The sequence below is a fragment of the Vigna umbellata genome, chromosome 4 (genome assembly GCF_029865625.1).
Source record: "Vigna umbellata cultivar VRB3 chromosome 4, Vumbellata_1.0, whole genome shotgun sequence".
NCBI classification, from domain to species: Eukaryota; Viridiplantae; Streptophyta; class Magnoliopsida; order Fabales; family Fabaceae; genus Vigna; species Vigna umbellata.
In genome coordinates this window covers 46,993,224-47,012,303 of record NC_142168.1, presented here as the reverse complement: position 1 = coordinate 47,012,303, position 19,080 = coordinate 46,993,224, and positions in this window count along the sequence as shown.

Sequence of the window (19,080 nt, the reverse complement as noted above, 5' to 3'; positions counted from 1 at the left end):
CGCAAACAGTGATCGTTCATGACAGATAAATCAAAATCAGAAAGCCAGATTCCATAACAGTGGTCAATCATACAGCTCAAACATCATGCAGTTCATACATGCACAATAACAGTGATCATCCATACAACTCAAACCTTACATTTTTCATTCATACAACTCAGATTACACAATATGCAGTATAAATTAAACACATAAGTTTCCCTTACCCGGATTAGAATTCAAGCTTGTCCTAGAAGTAAAAATGGCTTTGTCCAACTAAGCTTTCCTCACGTTCTTGACTCTTCCAAACAAAAATCTAACCATGGAACACAGAACACTTAGAATACATGCTTGCATGTATGAAAAACTCTATTTTTCCAGAAACCTAAGGACGAACTACAGTAAGGAGACTTACCAGGTTGGATTTAATTTCTGTTCGGTCCAAAATGAAGATCACAACTGGACGAACACTCCTACGGTGCTGAAATCGTGATTGGAGAAGAGATATAAGTTTTTACAGTAAAAAGGAAGTTCACTGGTTCAAGAGAGAAGTTGGAGAATATGAAAGGGTGAGTTTCAGAGGTTGAAGATGAGTTCGTGTAAGTGAAAGTGTGTTTTCGAAAAGTCTGATTTTGTTAAACTAACGTTAAATTGGAAGAACGTGTCACAGGTTGCCACATGCACACCAAACTCTGATTTGGAATTCTCTCCCGTGACACGTGGTGTGCTTGCATGCAAAGATTGGTGCATTTTTAATGTAGCAGAGAAATGATGGTGGCTTAAATTTTCGTGCACAGCAGAGGTGAAAATCAGAATTGGGAGTGGGTTTTAAATGGCTGGGAATGAGGTGGCAAGCATTAAGGGTGAGGTGTCAGGATCAACTTAAGCTAATTATTACGGATCTCACAAAAGGTTTTCTAAAAGATATTTTAAATAAAATATATTAAATAAATATTTTTTAATATAATAGACGAGTAAAGTTTTATCATTCATTTATTTATTTTAATTTATATTTTTATACTAAATAAGTTTGTTTTATCATTCTCAAGTAACGTACTTGTATCTAGGATTATATCTATTTATTTATTATTTTACACATTAACTAATTTTTATATAAAATATAAAAATCAAAATAAGATAAACATAATATTATAATTAATTTGATGGAAGCGCAATTTTTAATTATCAAATATTAAAAATATATCATAATTATATAAATATTAAATAAAAATAAAAATAAAATAATTATAAAGTCAGTAAAAATAATCAAATGCTAATTTAATGAGATTGAGATTTGAATTTAATTTGAAAAAAATCATAAAAAATATAATACAGTTTTAGAAATAATTGAAAAATTAAAAATGAAAGAAGGATGAAAACCACATTACATTTCTCTCAAACGAAAATGTCATAAGTTCAATTTTTAAAAAATAATCATAAAATAGTATATTTAACTTTTAGTAAAAATGGATCAGTTTTTTTAGTATAACGTAGTATAGTTAACTAGTACAAATTAGTTATTTTTGCCAAGCCCTAATAATATTGATAATTTTTGTGTCACTTATCCATTTATAAGATTAGAGTCTTGAGTGGATAAATTTATAATATTTTACTCTCTTGAAATATTTTTCGCTTTATTTACATAAAATAATAAATAATTAAATTAAATTAGGTGGGTTCTAAATGAGTCAAAAGTCCTGTATAAAAAAATTTCATTTTTTTCAAACTCAACGTAACTTAAATTCGTAGTGAGCCGGATTGATCCGTGAGTTCTAACCCATTTTGGCAACACTACTTTTTCCTTTTCATCGTCGTTAGGTTACCACTACCACCTCCCGATCATTTTCATCTTTTGGGTCTTATTTGCCTCTAGGTCTTTTTTTCTTCCTTCCTCTTCTATCTCTTTCTCTAACTCTAACAATCATCATCTCCACATATGCATCATCAGCGATCATTGACATTTTCGGTGAACATTATCAACGTACATCACCGACAAGTTTTTTTTTCCTCACCCATTTTATTTATTTATATATATATATATATATATATATATATATATATATATATATATATATATATATATATAACGTCGTATTGGATGAAAAGTTTATTGTCTAAATCTTTGACAAATTTACTAATAGAATGAGATCGTTAGTAATTATGATGAATATCAACTAAAATATTCATCAATAACAAAAATTATAATTTAACCACGAACAATTCAAATGACTTTTTTATCGTTTTTTTTAACAAATTTTATAGATGAATATGGCTTTGATAGAAATATTTGTCAATAAATAAAATTTGGAGATAAAAATTATTTGATTAATTTAAATATATCAATAGATTTGTTATTTTTAGTAGTATTTCATCCGTGATTAACAAAATTATTGTGGTGACTTCTAGATCAATAGTAACATAAATTACATATGATTGTTTTTGGAACAATGCAAGAAATAAACATGCTTAAAAATGAAAGAGTGATTCTCCCTACACCACCACACATTTCTCCCTACACCACCACACCCTTCTCTCTAATTCTTTTCATTCCAAAAGTAACCTTCAGTAATTTTTTTTTTACTTTTACCTTATTTAATCTAAAACCCTAATCTTCTCTTCTCTCTCTTTCATTGTGATGCTTACCCCACACCTCACAGAATCTCATTTTTTTTCATTCTCTCTTCTTCCTACTCTCCTCATCTTACTCTCCCTTTTTGTGAATTTCGTTTCGTCTCCCTCCATTATTGTATGGTTGTTGTTTTGGTTGAGGTTGGGATCCTGTGAGTTGATCTCTTTGAGTGTTCCTTTTCACGCATTATGGTTGGTGTTTATGAGTCTCGGTTTTGGTTATGGTGCATGGATATATGATGTTGTTACACGTATGAGGCATTGTGTTAATGAATTCTAGAATTCGTATGGTACGAGGGTATTTGTTACATTGTCATATGAGTCTCTCTTGGGTTGAGAATGCTTGGGTTACGAGGTAGCTAACCGTGGATATGTAGCAGTAGACTAAGGGCATAAGCTCATGAGTAGATTCGTGTGGTGTTTAGCGTGAAAAATGCAAGGGTTTTGTTTGAGGAAGAGAAAAGTAGAGTTTCCCTAGTGAAGGTTGCATTTTGATTCTCCATAATTGTTTAAAAAACCAAAATAAAATAAAAATGGTTGTAGGCGGGAATGGGGATCCGTTAACGGATTCTCCATTTCCGTGGGGTGGGGGTGCATGTTTATATATTGGTAAAAAACAAAATTTTTTAACCGCCAACTTTAAATGTGTGTCAAGGGTAAATTGGAGATGTGATGGTGCAGGGAGAAAAACATTGTGGTACAGGGAAAAACTCTCAAAATGAAAATGTGAGACATAAGCCCGCCGATCTTCTCCACTTGCTCCACAGATGAAACCTTCGTTGAGCTACCACTTTAGAGTATGGAAGAAATACGTCCCAAGGGTTTTCGGCGTACTTATGTTTCTTCTTTTGTGAGTATCTATGGGCTTAGGTATACCTGTTTGGGCTTTGAGTTTGAGCCCACCAAAAATATTGAATAAATAAAAATTGAGAGTGGCCATTAAAAGAGTGTTTCATCCTACACCTCCAAGATCTCATCCTGCACCTCCAAAAATTCCAGTTTTAACCTTCTGACATATCATCATTATCCTACACCTTTAACTTTATAGAAAATTTTATTTTTAATTTTAATAAATACATTTTTTTTCTTTTTTTTTGTTAAAAAGACTCTATATCACCTTAATAATAACTAAATTTAAAATTCAAATATTATTTAATATAATTTTATATTTTAATAATTATTAAAATATGATTTATATTATAATAATAATTATATTAAAAGCAACAAATAAAATAATTAAAAGTAAAAAAAAAAAAAAAGTAAATTATATTAAATAAAATATTTAAATATATTAAATTATATTAAAATATTAATTAAATTAAATAATTATTAAAATTTATATAAAATAAAATTTTAACATTCTTTATCGGATATGGATATCCGATTTATAACTTATCGGATATCGATATCCGATTAACAAATTTTTCAAAATTTTTATTTATTTTAAATTTTAATAACTATTAAATTTAATTTAATATTTTGATATAATTTAATATATTTAAATATATTAAATATGATTTTATGTATTATTTTTATTTTTATTCTTATTTTAGTTATTATTTTTCAATTTTCTTAATAAAACTATTTTAAAAATATAAATTATATTTTATTAATTATTAAAATATATAAATATAATAAGTACATATTATAATTTTTATTTAAGTTTAATATTATTTAAATTTTAAATAAAAAGCAAAGTATTAACATATTTTATAGATTTTAATATATAAATAAGCTTTTTAAAATTTTCATTTTTATTTAAAATTTAATAATTATTTAATTTATTTTAATATTTTATTATAATTTAATATATTTGAATATATTAAATTAAATTTATTTTTATTATTATTTATTATTATTATTATTATTATTATTTTATTTTTATGTTTTTAATATAACTATTATTATAATATAAATTATATTTTAATAATTATTAAAATACAAAATTATTTTAAATAATATTTAAATTTTAAAATAAAATAAATTAAATTATTATTAAGGTAGTGAAGATTGTTTTTAATAAAAAAGAAAAGAAAATGGAAAAATATTTATTAAAGTTAGAAATAAAGTTTTGAAAAATTGGAAGTGCAGAATGATGATGAGATGTCAGAAGGTTAAAAGTGGAATTTTTGGAGGTGCAGGATGAGATCTTGGAGGTATAGGATGAAACACTCCCATTAAAATTAGATCTAGAGGGTATATGCGTAAAACAATCAATGTGTAGTGATGTAATATAGAGCCGTTAAAATTTGTGAAAATATGTAGGCTATTGCTCCCTGCCCCCTCACGATTACTAATGGCATCTTACACTAATAGAGAAGATTCAAACACTACAAAGGAAGAAAAAAAGAGGTGTTTTGTTCAAGAACTAAAGATAGATTATAACTTAAAGTGAGAACGTTTTGACTACCATACATAAAAGAAACTTTTATTTTTGTTGTACTGATTCTAAAGTAAATATTTTATCATCAGAAGCTCAAATATCACCACAATTAACATTATATGTTATAGATGAGACTAGATGACAATAGGTATAAACCATATATGTTTAATACCTACGATCACTAGTACAGAAAAGACTTTTAACGTCACTCTTTAGACGTCTGACCCTCGAATATCCAACGTAAAAAATAACCGATGACATTTTTCATAAATAAAACAACTATTTAAACGTCGGCTATGGCGGGACCCAACGTCTAGATACTCATATACGTCGGCTCCCTCGAATAAACGCCAAAACTAAACAAAAAAGTTAAAAAAAAATTATTCTATTTAGACGTCTGTTATGGGGGAACCGCCTTCTAAAGTCATTTGGACGTCTGTTATTGGAGAACCGACGTCTAAATAAACAACCCAGAAATTTAAAAAGTCACTTTTTGACTCCATTTAGACATTTGATCCCGCCACTCCGACTTCTAAAGTCATTTAGACGTCTGTTATTGGGGCAACCGACATCTAAATACACAACCCAAAAATTTAAAAAGTCACTTTTTGACTCCATTTAGACGTCTGATCCCGCCACTTCGACTTCTAAAGTTATTTAGACGTCTGTTACTGGGGGAACCGACATCTAAATACACAATCCAAAAATTTAAAAAGTCACTTTTTGACTTCATTTAGACGTTTGATCCAGCCACTCCGACTTCTAAAACCATTTAGATGTCTGTTATGGGGGGAACCAACGTCTAAATACACAACCCAAGAATTTAAAAAATCACTTTTTGACTCCATTTAGACGTCTGTTATGGGGGGTAACCGACTTCTAAAGCCCTTTAGGCGTTTGTTATGGGGGAATCAACTTCTAAATATCGACATTAAAACACCACGAACGCGAGACAACCGTTACGCGCACTCATTGTTCATCATATTCGTTGCATTTTCTCTCTACGGGTTACGCTTTTCAGGTTCGTTTTCTCACTTTTGCACCGTTTTAAATTAATTTTACTCTGATTACATCACTTTTTGATGCATTATCTTTCATTTGAACGGATTAAAATGCATTTTCTTTGGGTTCTGGTGCAGTTATTCTCGTGTCCTTGGGCGGCGTTCTTCGGCGGCGATTTCTTGCGTTTTGCACTTCTCCAATTCCCTCCACCACGTTTTTAAAACCATCCAATAAGAAAATGTATAATACATTCTCTTCAACTAAAATATAAAGTTGTAAACTCGAATCACCATGAGTCAAGAGCAACCTCAGAGATGTCTGACTTATATGAATCAGATGTTTATATAGACATCTGACCTATAGTGTCTGATGTCTCATTAACATCACCCATATAGACGTCGGACATAGAGCAAACGTTAAAAGTCCAAAATAACAAACGTCTAAAGTCGTTTCTGCACTAGTGGATGACTTTGTCATCATTGCATTAACTTCATCTAAGCCACTTGTGATGCCTTCAACAATGAAAAAAATTCACCATTCTTTTACTTGAGTTGCTATGGTAAGACCTCCTTTTCAGAACCAAAGTTTTCTTTCTCAAGGACTTCCTCTTCAACACTTACGCAAGGTCTAAGACAACAAATCTAACTGGATCGAGTACATCGTTGTCACGTCAAACCGTCACTCAGAAAAGCTAGGACATAGAGAGATCTACGTGATGTGGCAAGGCACCTCAAGAGACATGCAATATTTTTTACATACCAACCAAGAGTTCACTTACACACTGCCCAACACGTTAAAGAGTTGAAGGCAAGAAAGAAGGACAATAATATATATAAATTTAGTTAAATAATATTTTGTGATAAAGTCTTAGACTATAAACTTAACCATTGTTAAATTTGACATTGGATTTATAATATAGGAAGCAACAATATTAACAATGAAGATAACTCGGGAACACCAAAGGTGATGTTAGTTTGGCTCACAATATATGCATTCGATGATCCAAAATCTTCTATCATGAAAAACAACGCAAGAACACAAGTTGTTTCTCCTGTTAAATCCCTGTTAGAACGTGAACACAAGTTGTTTCTCCTGTGAAATCCTTGTTAGAACGTTACAAATATGAGAGTTTGATTTGTATATGTCAACTTACAATGTTAGGTCTACCAACACCTGTCATAATAAGTTGGATTTATTGATGATATTTCCTAGTCATGGCCCAAGCACATTCAAGAAGAACTACAATCATTTATGCAAGGTGAAACAAAAATCTTTCTCTTAAGCTATCATAGAGCACCTGATGACATATCCCCTAGTAATGGCCAAGCACATTCAGAAAGAGTTAAAATCATCTGTGGAAGATAGATCTATGTCTCCTAGGACATCTTGGGCATCATGAAGCTTCTAGTAAAGTAAGAATAATGTTGGGTATTGTATTTTTGGCCAAGTAGTATAGGATTTAATTGGACTTTGTATTATGGGCCTATTAGTGTAGGATTTATTTTGGACCTTGTATTTTGGACCAAGTAGAATAGGGTTTTGACCACCCAAGTCAACAAAGGATCAAGGCCCAATGTTGATCAAGGTGGGATGTCCAAGCCATGGGTTGACTAAGGGATCAACATTTTTAGCTAAGTTGGTAGACAAGAGAAGGGTGGATGGTCAAGACATGTGCCCTCCTACCAGTGAAGAGTTTTTCTTCCTCGTTCATGGCCACGTGTCACTCTAAGAATGGAAAGTATTTTCATAGGTAGTGGCCATATGTTACTCCCTCATTGGAGAGAATTTTTCACCACTTGTTTCCCTTCTATTTGAGAGGATTTCTCTTTACTCTCCAAGCTAGACAAGGTAGCTTTTTTAAGTCTAAGTTTTTGCCTATTTGGAGACAACTTAGCTTATATATAGAGGTGTCTCCCCTTCATGTAATTACCTTTGAAATAGAGTATTGTTATGCTACCAAATTTGAACCATATTACTCTTATTAGGTCACCCTAGGCTAGAGCAACCAAAGTGGCCTCCTCTAGCCACTATGATGACAAGACCGTTTCTAGGATCGTCTAAAGCATCTATGGTTTTGAAGTTTAATAAACAACCTTAAACAAAAAAGTCCAGGGTAATCAAATATGTAAAGATATAAAAGAGCATAATGATAGAACAAATTACACTCTCTTATAAATGTAAAAGATATAAAAGAGCATAATGATAGAACAAATTACACTCTCTTATAAATGTAAAAGATAAAACGTCTAAACAACTAGAAAATTAAGATCATAGAATTATCTTGGCACAAAACATTTAGTTGCCCACTTAACATGAAAAAAGATGTCTAAAAGGAAAGATGTATAGACATTAGAAGCATCAATGTGCAAAATCAAATCAAAGTAAAATCAAGATTGCATCTAAAGCTACATAAGGAGATTAAACAACAGAAGAGATAAGTTAAAAAAACATAGAAAAGACTACACACATTATTTTTAAAAATATACAATCACAAGTAATGAATATAAGAAATGCCAAAATAAAACAATAAGAGCAAGAATCGATCAAGTAAGACTTAACTCACAATACATAAAACTTAACATGCAAATTATAAGAATGCACTCTTAGTCTTTTAATGCTTATTGTAATCATAAATGAACCTTTGAGGTTTATGAACAAGAGTGAAATGTGAAGACTCAAAGCTAGTAGCACTAACACAAAATAGGTTACATAATGTGATTTATGTCTACTCAGTGAATGTCAAGAATCAAAAAAGCACGGAGATATTTTTGTAAATAAGTTCTCAAAATTTACGTTTGACCCTCCTAGGTCAAATGTAAAATTTGATTTTTACGTCTCACTTCCTTTGGTCAAACATAAATTTATGTGTGGTAGGTAGGGTTTAGACATAAATTTATGTCTGACCAAAGATGATTAGATGTAAAAATTAAATTTTACCTCTCACATAGGGGGGTCAAACGTAAATCCCTTCATATGTAACCCTTAAACCACTTTATTTTCCCTTTCTTCTTCATAGTAGCATGAAAAAAATACGCTAACGACCATTGCGAGCACTCCACTAGTGCTTGTTTTGTTGCTTTTTATTCTTTTAATATCAAACCTTCACTTGCGCCACTTTCGTTTTCCCTTTCTTCTTCAAAGCTTGTGAACCATCTTGGGAAGACATTGCAGACCACCTTGAGAACACATCATGTGAATACCACGAATCTTGGAGGGCCTCTATTGGTGCTTATTTCTTACATGGTGATTGACGAAGCTTGCGCAATGATGAGTGTTACTACTATACATTTTCGGCAAGGTGTACTCAATGGATCTCGTAATTGCTCAAACAGTGATGGCACAATTGTATTACAAATCTAGGCACGGTAGTTACGCGACTTTAGTGACGCATATTTGTTTGGTTGTTGCTCTTTGAGATACATATCTAGTCTATGATTGTTTGGTGAGTATGTGTGGTGGCATGCAAAGAAACATGAACCTTTACGTTTGTTATGTTACCACCAAACATAAATTAAGGTATGTTATTTAACAAATGTAAATTTACGTCTCTCAAATCTGCGTTCAATCTAAACCAAATGTTAAAGGCTAAAAATATCAAACGTAAAATGTCTTTTTTGTGTTAATGGGGATTGAAATATGTAAACATATTCTAGCATGTCATTTAAGATTGCATGAATGATATCACTATACTAAATAGAAAATTTGTTTGTAAGTACTAATAGAAAATAAGCCTAACACTAACAAGCTTCACCACCAATGAAAAAATTCAAAATAATCTCATTCAAACATGCAGTGAAACTTCTTAACCATTGAACCAGTTTTATTACTACATTTCTCCAATCCCTATACTTTAAATATGTTATTTATGTTCATAATGCTTGGTCTTTGACCTTATACCTTTTTCTTTCGTTTGGCTAACACACTTTATCTCACTTAACTCCTAGGATATTTTTCCCTTTCCATTCCATCCCACCAAAAAAATGTCCTGCATTGTGTTACCTTTCTAACAACTAACTTAGGCCTTCTAAAGAATGACATATAATATAGTGAAAAATGATATAATTTAACTTAGGCCTTCTAAAGAATGACATGTAATATAGTGAAAATGATATAACACTAATTTAATGATAAATTCTCTGTGCATAAGATAAAACATGTTTCTATGAGAGTGACTTGTGTCTAAATTTTGCGATAAATAGTTAGTTGAATATAATCATAATTGGAATATGTCATTTTTAATATAATAAGAAAAAAAAAAGCACAATTTTAGTACAAAAATATTAATTTTGTTAATTTTATTTGATCTCCATTAATTGTTAAAGTAATTAAACACATATTTTTTTAGTGATTACCATTTATATAAATTAACATTAACATGTAAATAATAATAAAGGAACTTGTTTTTTTTTCTTGTAAATTTAAAATCTTCAATTTTTCTTTCAAGGCTAATTGTATATTGTGGTTAATTTTTACTTTAACAAACGTATATGACAATTATTAAAGGTCGAATAGGTGTTCAATTAGCTTGATTATTAACAGAAATTAAACAATGAAATTAGATTTTTGAGTTAAAATTGTAATTATTTTTATTTTGTACTATATACAAATATGTTAATACTAATAAACTATTTACCCTAAATTTATTTACTACTAAACACTTCCATGACTATTCTTACATAGTTGTTTCTAATTTATATAGCAAGCGGGAAAAAATAACATAAAGCTATTCATAACTTTTGCAAACACTTTTATCCTTTTTATTTCCGCTAACCCTAATACTCAAAATCTACTTTTATTATAGTTAATTTCCAGTCACAACAACATTTAGGCGCATGTCCAAAACTAAATATATTAGCAATCTGGAATATATGGACATAATAAATAATGTTTTTCAAATTCTCATTTTACAATGAATTCTTTGAACGTAGTGCCATTAACTTCATATTTCACTCATTAATAGGAATAATAGTAATGGGTCTAACATTTTCAAATGTGTCATAAAAAAGAAGGCAGATATAGACTGTAAGGTACCAAAGGCAAACAGAAAAAAATTGGAAAGGTTAAAAAAAAGAGATGAAGGTGGTGAATGGGAAAATAGGAGGGCAAGGTAGGGTAGAACAATGGCTGTCGTAGGGGTGAGGAAATACAAAAGAGGTGAGAAGAAGAAATTTCCCTTGTAGAGATAGAAAGTTTCTATCAAATTAACCACACCCAAAAAAAGCAATGAAACAATTATTGCAGAAGTCATGGATAAGGTGAAAGGATTTGAAAATTCACATAGATAAGCATAGGTGAAAATAAGATGAAAGTGGTTGAAAATGAAGATGAAGAAACGGTAATGTAGTTGGGGAAGGAAGGGTAATAGTTTTGAATATTGGGGGTGTGAAGAGTTAAAAATGGGTTACAAATGCAATTATAAATTGGGTTCACATATTCACAAAATTGAGCCTAAACTTCAAGCCCAGATAGTATCCCTTGCCCGCAGAATGTAAAAGAGTGAAATAGCCCATATATGTAAAACTTCAATTGAATTCAATTCAACTTAGACACTATTGCTTGCTGCACCCCATCGTTTATTTTAATTCCATTCCGGGCATTTGCGAAAGTGAGTTAAGTATGGGTATTTTTGTGGTGTTATTTCGTTGTTGAAGGTAACGACGTTACCGAAAATCGATTTCCGAAAAATACTTCCCAAAAACATTATCCCAAATAGTATGGAAAACATAATAGTAATTTAAATGTGATGCGGAAACTAAGTTCTATAATGATTCTTCTGTGTAGCGGAAAATAAAATCCCAAAGTGAAAATTTACATTTCGGAAATTCTATTCCGAAGCAACAAAATTTTGATTTCCGGAATTAGTTGTTCGAAAAAAAAAATTGTAATCCAAAATTGACTTTTCGGGAGAAAATTTTTCACTTACGGACTTTATGTTCTGATATATTGAAGAACCATTATGGAATATTATTTTTGAAAATAGGAAATTAATGTTTTTAATTCATGTAAATTGAAATTTAGTAAAAATTAATATGGAAGGGATATTTGAAGAGGTTGAGATGTTAAAATAATAAATTTAGCAATAAATATAGTTAACAATCATAATTTCTATTAGTTTGTATTCATTTATTAAATTATTTATCTTTTTTCTGTGTGAAACTTATTTCAACTCATCTTGATTCTATAATTGTTAATCAACATTATTTTAGTTACTTCAATGCATAGCATATATACCAATTTCAGTTAAACTATATTTCCTAAACCTTTAATTATATCAACATATTTACTTACCACATTCCACAATTGTGGAGTGGATGTTAATCAAAACTAACAAGCAATGACTAGTCCAATGATCTTTCTAATAGAAACCTCATCAAGCTAGGTTAGAAGAGATGTTATGGAAGATGGTCCCTTTAGTGATGATGGTGTGGAAATTATGGGCAAAATGTGGAAGCTATGGATGGACAAGGGTAAAAAGCTCACAACCTAGGGCGGTGTTGTGGTGGTAGTGTGGTGTTTGAAAGTTTAAAAAAAGGTCAGATCAACTTTAAGAGGAAGGTGACTGGAAAGGTCTCATGAGTTACTCTAGTCTTGATCTTAAGATAAGTAGTATGACAAAAAATGGGCAGCATAACGTTACTCAACATTAAAGATTATTTCAAGAGAGGGGACACCTCTATTTATAGGTTAAGGGTATTTCCTAAAAACCAAAAATTTGCATGTCAACCTTACTATGCAATCCTTGGCCTAAACTAGGGGCCTTTTCTAGTTACCTTCCAATCACCGAGAGTTCTCTTTCCTCATCCTCCTTACTTCAGTACACATCCACCAAAACACATCAATCACCTCTTCTATTCAAGTCACTCTCCTTTGTCTATGCATCACCAATTCTGGAATGATCATTGAATGCATATGTTCGATGTAATCACTCTATAAATCCAAAACCAATAAATGCTCCAAAAAACTAAGGGTGGCAAAACAAGCAAGTCAGACTTATAATTGGTTCCTAAAAAAGGATGGTCGAACTAACCCTTGAAACAAAAACGGACCATTAGTGATAATTTGCTTCACACAGCATGGATTCACAGTCTAGGCTGGGTTAGCTCATCACTTTTTTAAAAAAGTTTTTATTTTTATTTTTTAATTTGGTTTCAATTTTTAAAAATTTTTTATTTTTAAAGTTTATTTGTATATACATATAAATTAATATTAAAAATATATTTAATTATATAAAGTATTTTTTTAACTTTTAATTAATTAATTAATATTTTCAATTAAATAAATTAAAAATAATTATTACATTTATATGTTAATTTTTTTATAACTAATAATTAGAATTTAATTTATAAATATTAATTATTTAAATTACAATAATATTATTATTTATACCTTTGAAAAATATAATATAGAAAAGTTAATGTTTTAAATTTTAAAAAAATATTAACAGATTTAGTTGAAAAATTTAAGGACTCAATATATCACAAAAATTTAATAGACTTAATTAAAAATTCTCAAAATTGACCATACATCAAACTTAATTGAAAAACTTCATGTTAACCATATAAACTGGTTCATTCTTATGAGACAAAGTTTAAGTAAATAATTGACACGTTTTAGTCCAAAACCATCAAAGACACCCACTACAAGAAACTATGGGATTAGCGTCCCAATTAAACAGAAATTAATTGATAATCATTATGGTTTCATCTATTATACTGGTTAATGTAATATCATTAGTTGGTTATTTAAAATAAAGGATATTATTTATCTTGATATTGGATACATAAATTTTTAAGACAATGACACATTCATGCTCTTTTTTATCTAAAATATTTATTATACAATTACTTTTTTTATCTTTCCTATTATCACTGTATTTGTTTTTCTCTTTCTAAATGTAAATGAAAGGTAAATCAATATTTTGAATTCTCACCAATAAAAAATGGACAACGTGACAGTTTAATAGTAATGGATTGTAAATCCAAAACCTAGAAGCAACATATGTTTGAAGCATCAATTTAAATTATTTTTTTCCTTTTGTATCAACAAAAATTAATTAATACATAAAGCTGCAAAAGCTTTAGATTCAGTGATAACTGAATTTTTTTTATCTTTAAAAAATAATATTTATTTAATAATATAGAGGTAGTATTATTGCGAAATTTATTCATGAATGACTTTTATTATTGTTGTTATTTTGAAGAAAGTGAGAATGAAAACAAAAAAAGCAATAAAGAATTATATACAAAAATTCAAAGTTATAGAAAAGTTTAGGGTATTATTAAGTTTTAAGTTTGATGAGATTGATTCGTAAAAATTCTTTCAAAAATTCATTTATATATATAAAAATAGTAATTAAATGTGGACTGGGAATACCTTTCAATAGATAATAGTTTATTAGTTGGCTAGTCTTAAACTTTTGAATAAATAAAATACTTTAATTTTTTTGTTGTCGTTCTGTCAATAAATAAAGCAATTTACGCTTATGAAATTAAATAACTATAAAGTAGCAAGTTGAAGTAAAAATTACAAACTGAAGGGAATTTTCTGAGGAAAGTGAGGAAATTATGAGAAGAAAAGGAAAAGGACGTAAACAGATCCGTTTGTTCGTAGAAAATAAGTTATGAATAAAAGATGTGAAAGTTATGATGTTAAAATTGACGTTTATAAGGCAACAATCTGATACAAAAGAAGGTGCAAATGCAAAGAATTGTTAACAAAAATATGCCTATCCTTTATATTACCAGATCTATTGCATAAGACAGTGGCAACAACTAAATGGACAAAAACTAGGAAATAGTTTAGAAATATACAAGTTAGCTTTTGATTTATAGAAAATCTAGTACAATGAGATCAACAATCAACATAGATGCAATGTAAAAAGACAACTTTTGATTTAGCGAAAAACCTGAAACAGTGTTTCCCAGTACACAGTTGAAGGTGGTGTGTGCCCAAAATTTCATCATCAAGCAAGATTTTCAGCTTGTGTTTCGTTTTTAAAATAACTAGCATGTTGTACAACGCAAAAGAGAGAGATGTGGTTCTTAATTTTTTTGTTTATGGATATCTCAGATATGGCAGAAAAATTCAGATATTTGTCACCAGCAAATTATTTAGATGTGTAGTTCTTATTCTTATCATAATTTTAAAAAATCACTCATCTTATGAAATTAAGTAAATATTATGTAAATATGAATTAAGTCTAACTTACATAAAAAATTAGCATTATTTTTAGGATAATGATACTTGAACAACTTAATTTGACAACATTTAGACACAGCCCACGTGTCAGCATGTGAGCGATCCACGTTTTGAGGGAAAAAGCTGCTGAAATCTGAGAAAACCTGCTTCAATTGTGACGTGGCGAGGGACGGGCACGGGCAGAGTAAGTGATTGCGTTTCAAATTTGAAATTCATATTCGAACTTCGTAGAGAGAGAAGCGGCGCGAACATTGGGGACGGATGCTGTGACCTAGACAGAGAGACGAGAGAGTTGGAGAAAGGGTTCACGAGCGAGAGAGAGACGGAGTGGTTGCCGGAGTGCCGCCGTTCAACGTTGAAGGCCGTGTCGGAGAGATCAAACCCCTCCAGCCCGTTCCGTTTCACGGCGCCGCAGGTCCGACGTGGAGCGCTCGAAGCGAACAGGGCATCGTGTTCCGTCCGTTCCGGCCCAGCGACTTAGGGAGGCGTTGAAGGTGTCGCTTCGTCCCAGGTGGTTCCGTCCCTGTCCCGGAGTGCCGCCGGAGTGCCGCGGGAGGTTCGCCGGAGTCTCGCCGGAGTTTGGGCTGTTCGGTGGACCAAAAATAGGGATTTTTCGGGTTGTCAGTCCCACCCACACCTTAGGCAATCGTCTCTGTTCCAACCGCCACACGTGGTCTTCACTCAAGGTTGGTTTCTTTTTTGATTTGTCAGTGCAATGAATGTTGAATACATGGATGATGTTGTTTTTGGATTTGATTTGGTTATGTATGAAACGTCTCCCAAGTGGATGTTGTTCTGTTACTCATTTTTATACAAGTTCTTTGGTTAATCTTACATTGCTGTAATTCTGTTCGATTGGTAGTCATGGACCTAGTTGGCCTTGCTGTCAAAAAACTTCAACCCAATAACCCACTTCATTCGGCTTTGGTAGCAGTAATGTTGGTGAACCAAGGGTCCTAGAGAATGTGTTTTTATGCGAGACGAATTTGTTAATAAAATGTTAAGAATTGTTCCCAAATTACTTAGAAGTAGCTGAAATGAGGGAAAACAAACAAGCCACACCAAAATGAGAGTGATGGACGTAGTTGGCCTTGGTGTGCAAAAACTGACACCCAGGTACCCACTTATTTTGCCTAAGGTACCAGTTCTGTTCCTGTACCCTGAGTGTTAGAAAATGTTGTTTTATGTGGCACGAATTATATGAATTAGTAAATGACTATTATTTTTTTGTTCTCTTTTTTGTCGTGGTTTAACAAATGCTGACAATGTTTGTTATGATTTTCAATTTGTTGTTTTAGTTGATTGTGTTGGTGTAATGTAATTTCAGTTTTTGTGTTGGTGTAGTGTTATTATACATTGAATTCTGTGTTATTTTGATTTGGGGATTACTGTCATGTTGGTCACCTCCTGTCTAGTTCAAATATCTGGCATTTCTTAAAGAGAGTTTAAATTAAATTCATTGTGCTTGAATATGAATACTATGTATTAAGTTTCCGTTTTCTGTTCATTCACACCCCATCCGTCTAGCAGTTCCAGCAGCACGCCTATGAGAAGCTTGGGAGCTGCAACGTTGGAAGCATTCACGTCCAGCTGCATCAAACAGCAGCAACGACAACACACACCGTCTTCAAGTCCAGCCGAATTGGATGCACATGTTGAGATGGGAGAGAAGTGGAAAGCTGACACAGACCTTGTTTATTCCAGCATGGGCAGCGATGGTGTGCAGAACATGCAGAAGTGTAAACAAAATGGAGGGCCCCACATGGCTTTATCTGACAGAGAAGCAAAAGAGTGATGGAAGAAATTCATTAAAGGTTGCTAATGGGAGACAACAGCATGGCAACCTGGCTGGAAACGCACGAGGCAGCACCAGAACGAGACTTGAGAATTTGGCTTTAAAAGAGTGAGAGGCCGTGAGTGAGAGGGTTACGCTTGGAAGGAGGCTCTCGGTTCTTCTCCTCCAAGTTCAGTAGATTAGTTTTGAACTCCAGATAATGTAATGTAGTGAGATTGTTGTATGAGAGTAGAGGTGCGTGAGGTGCTGTGAGGTGCATAGGGAGTTCCAGCCGAGGAGAAGTCACGGTAGTAGGAGTTGTTGGTGATTGGCACAGTAGACGTTTACCAATTTGAGGTGTACGGTTCGAATTTAATTTTCTGTATTGTAATGAATTTTAATTTGAATGAACAATGTCATTTAATTTCCTGTTACTGAATTGTCAATTTTATTCTACTGATGCGATTAAATTTCTGCTGAAATCTGATCTGTGTTGTTGTGTGTCTGCCATTTAATTTATACTGTTGTTGATTGTTTGCAATTTAATTTTTACGTTCGTTTGTACTGATAGCTTTATTGTGCGAGTTTACTGTTCCTGCAATTGCGTTTCTCCTGGTTTTGAATTCTGCACGTTTACTGTTTCTGCCTGTCAAACCGTTCGGCCTTTAACGTCACTGTTAGAGATCGTTCGTCCATCTTTCATCTGATTTTTATTTGTTCTGTGACGTTCGGCTTGTCTCTGTGTTCGTGCTTGTTGTTTATCGACCGTTCGTTCTTAATCTTCATACTGTTCGGTCTGTTAGAGATCGAATGGCTCCTTCATTTATACTTACATCTACCGTTTCGGTCACAGTATGGACGTTCGGTCTTTACCTTGCTGCTTTAACCGTTCGGTTGATTCTTTATTTTCTGGTTTAGCTCTGGTCTTGGTACCTTTAGCTTGATGAATGAATATTCTTGTACCGTTCGGTCATTAACGTTCGTTTTTGTGTTTGGTTTAGTTTTCAATATCATTTTCCATTGCCTGTTATCTTCATACCGTTCGGTCACCTAATACCGTTCGTCCTTTTCATTAACTGTTTAAGCTGCTTTTACCGTTCGGCTTTATTGTGCTCATTTCTGATTTACTGCCTTAACCGATCGGCCTTCTTATAAGAACCGTGCGGTTAGGACGCTCGGTATTTAGCGTTCGCTCAAATCCATTTTCGGAGACCGCTCGGTCTCAATGTTATTACAGCTCGGTTTTTACTTCTGTGCAATTTATACTTCAACCTTTCGTTCTGTGCTTTGGACCGTTCGGTCTTTTATATCACCGTTCGGTTTTAACACTGGTTAGAACTGTTCGGTTTTCTGCTTTCAGCTTTTAATTTTCATAATTTTGTCAATTGTTTTTAACTTTCAACTTTTAATTAATTTAATTTTCCTTGCAAAACAATCCAAAAAAAACCCTCCCTTTTTTTCGTGTGTGATCTATGACTCAACCGCAATATTGGATTAATTCAAATCATCAATAACTCGTTAAATGGATTTAGAATCTTAAACAAAAGATGAACATTGGGGCACCTATTGCTGCACCAAATTCAATAAACTGGCCGTAAAAGGTTATCATATGACGCTACAAAGGCGTACATTAACATAATTACAATTTGCTTCTTAGGAGGACCACGAAAGTCACTATTGACTCGGTGTTCAAGAATCCATATAACAATTCCAATCACAAAAAATGAGACAGTCGTGGCACGCCACATATCTGCTGTAAATGGTTTGAGGAACACCCAAGCACTTGATCCTGATTTGTTGTTAGGAGCCACTATGACAAGGCTAGATGATGCAAAAGGCTGAGAAAAATCCACAATCCTTGTACGGTTAGTTACAATTGCAATGTCTCCAACAACAACATCATATACCTAAACAATTTTCAAGGATTACATGTTATCAAAATTAAGACAACACTGAATAGAAACAACCTGCCCCAAAATCCAACACCTAACTAATATGGAGGCCCAAAGATAGTTTCTCCAAACACTAAGAATAAACAAACACCATGTATGATATTGATAATAGAACAATAAGTTCTATCTTGCATCATGACCATAATAACAACATAAGTTGAACA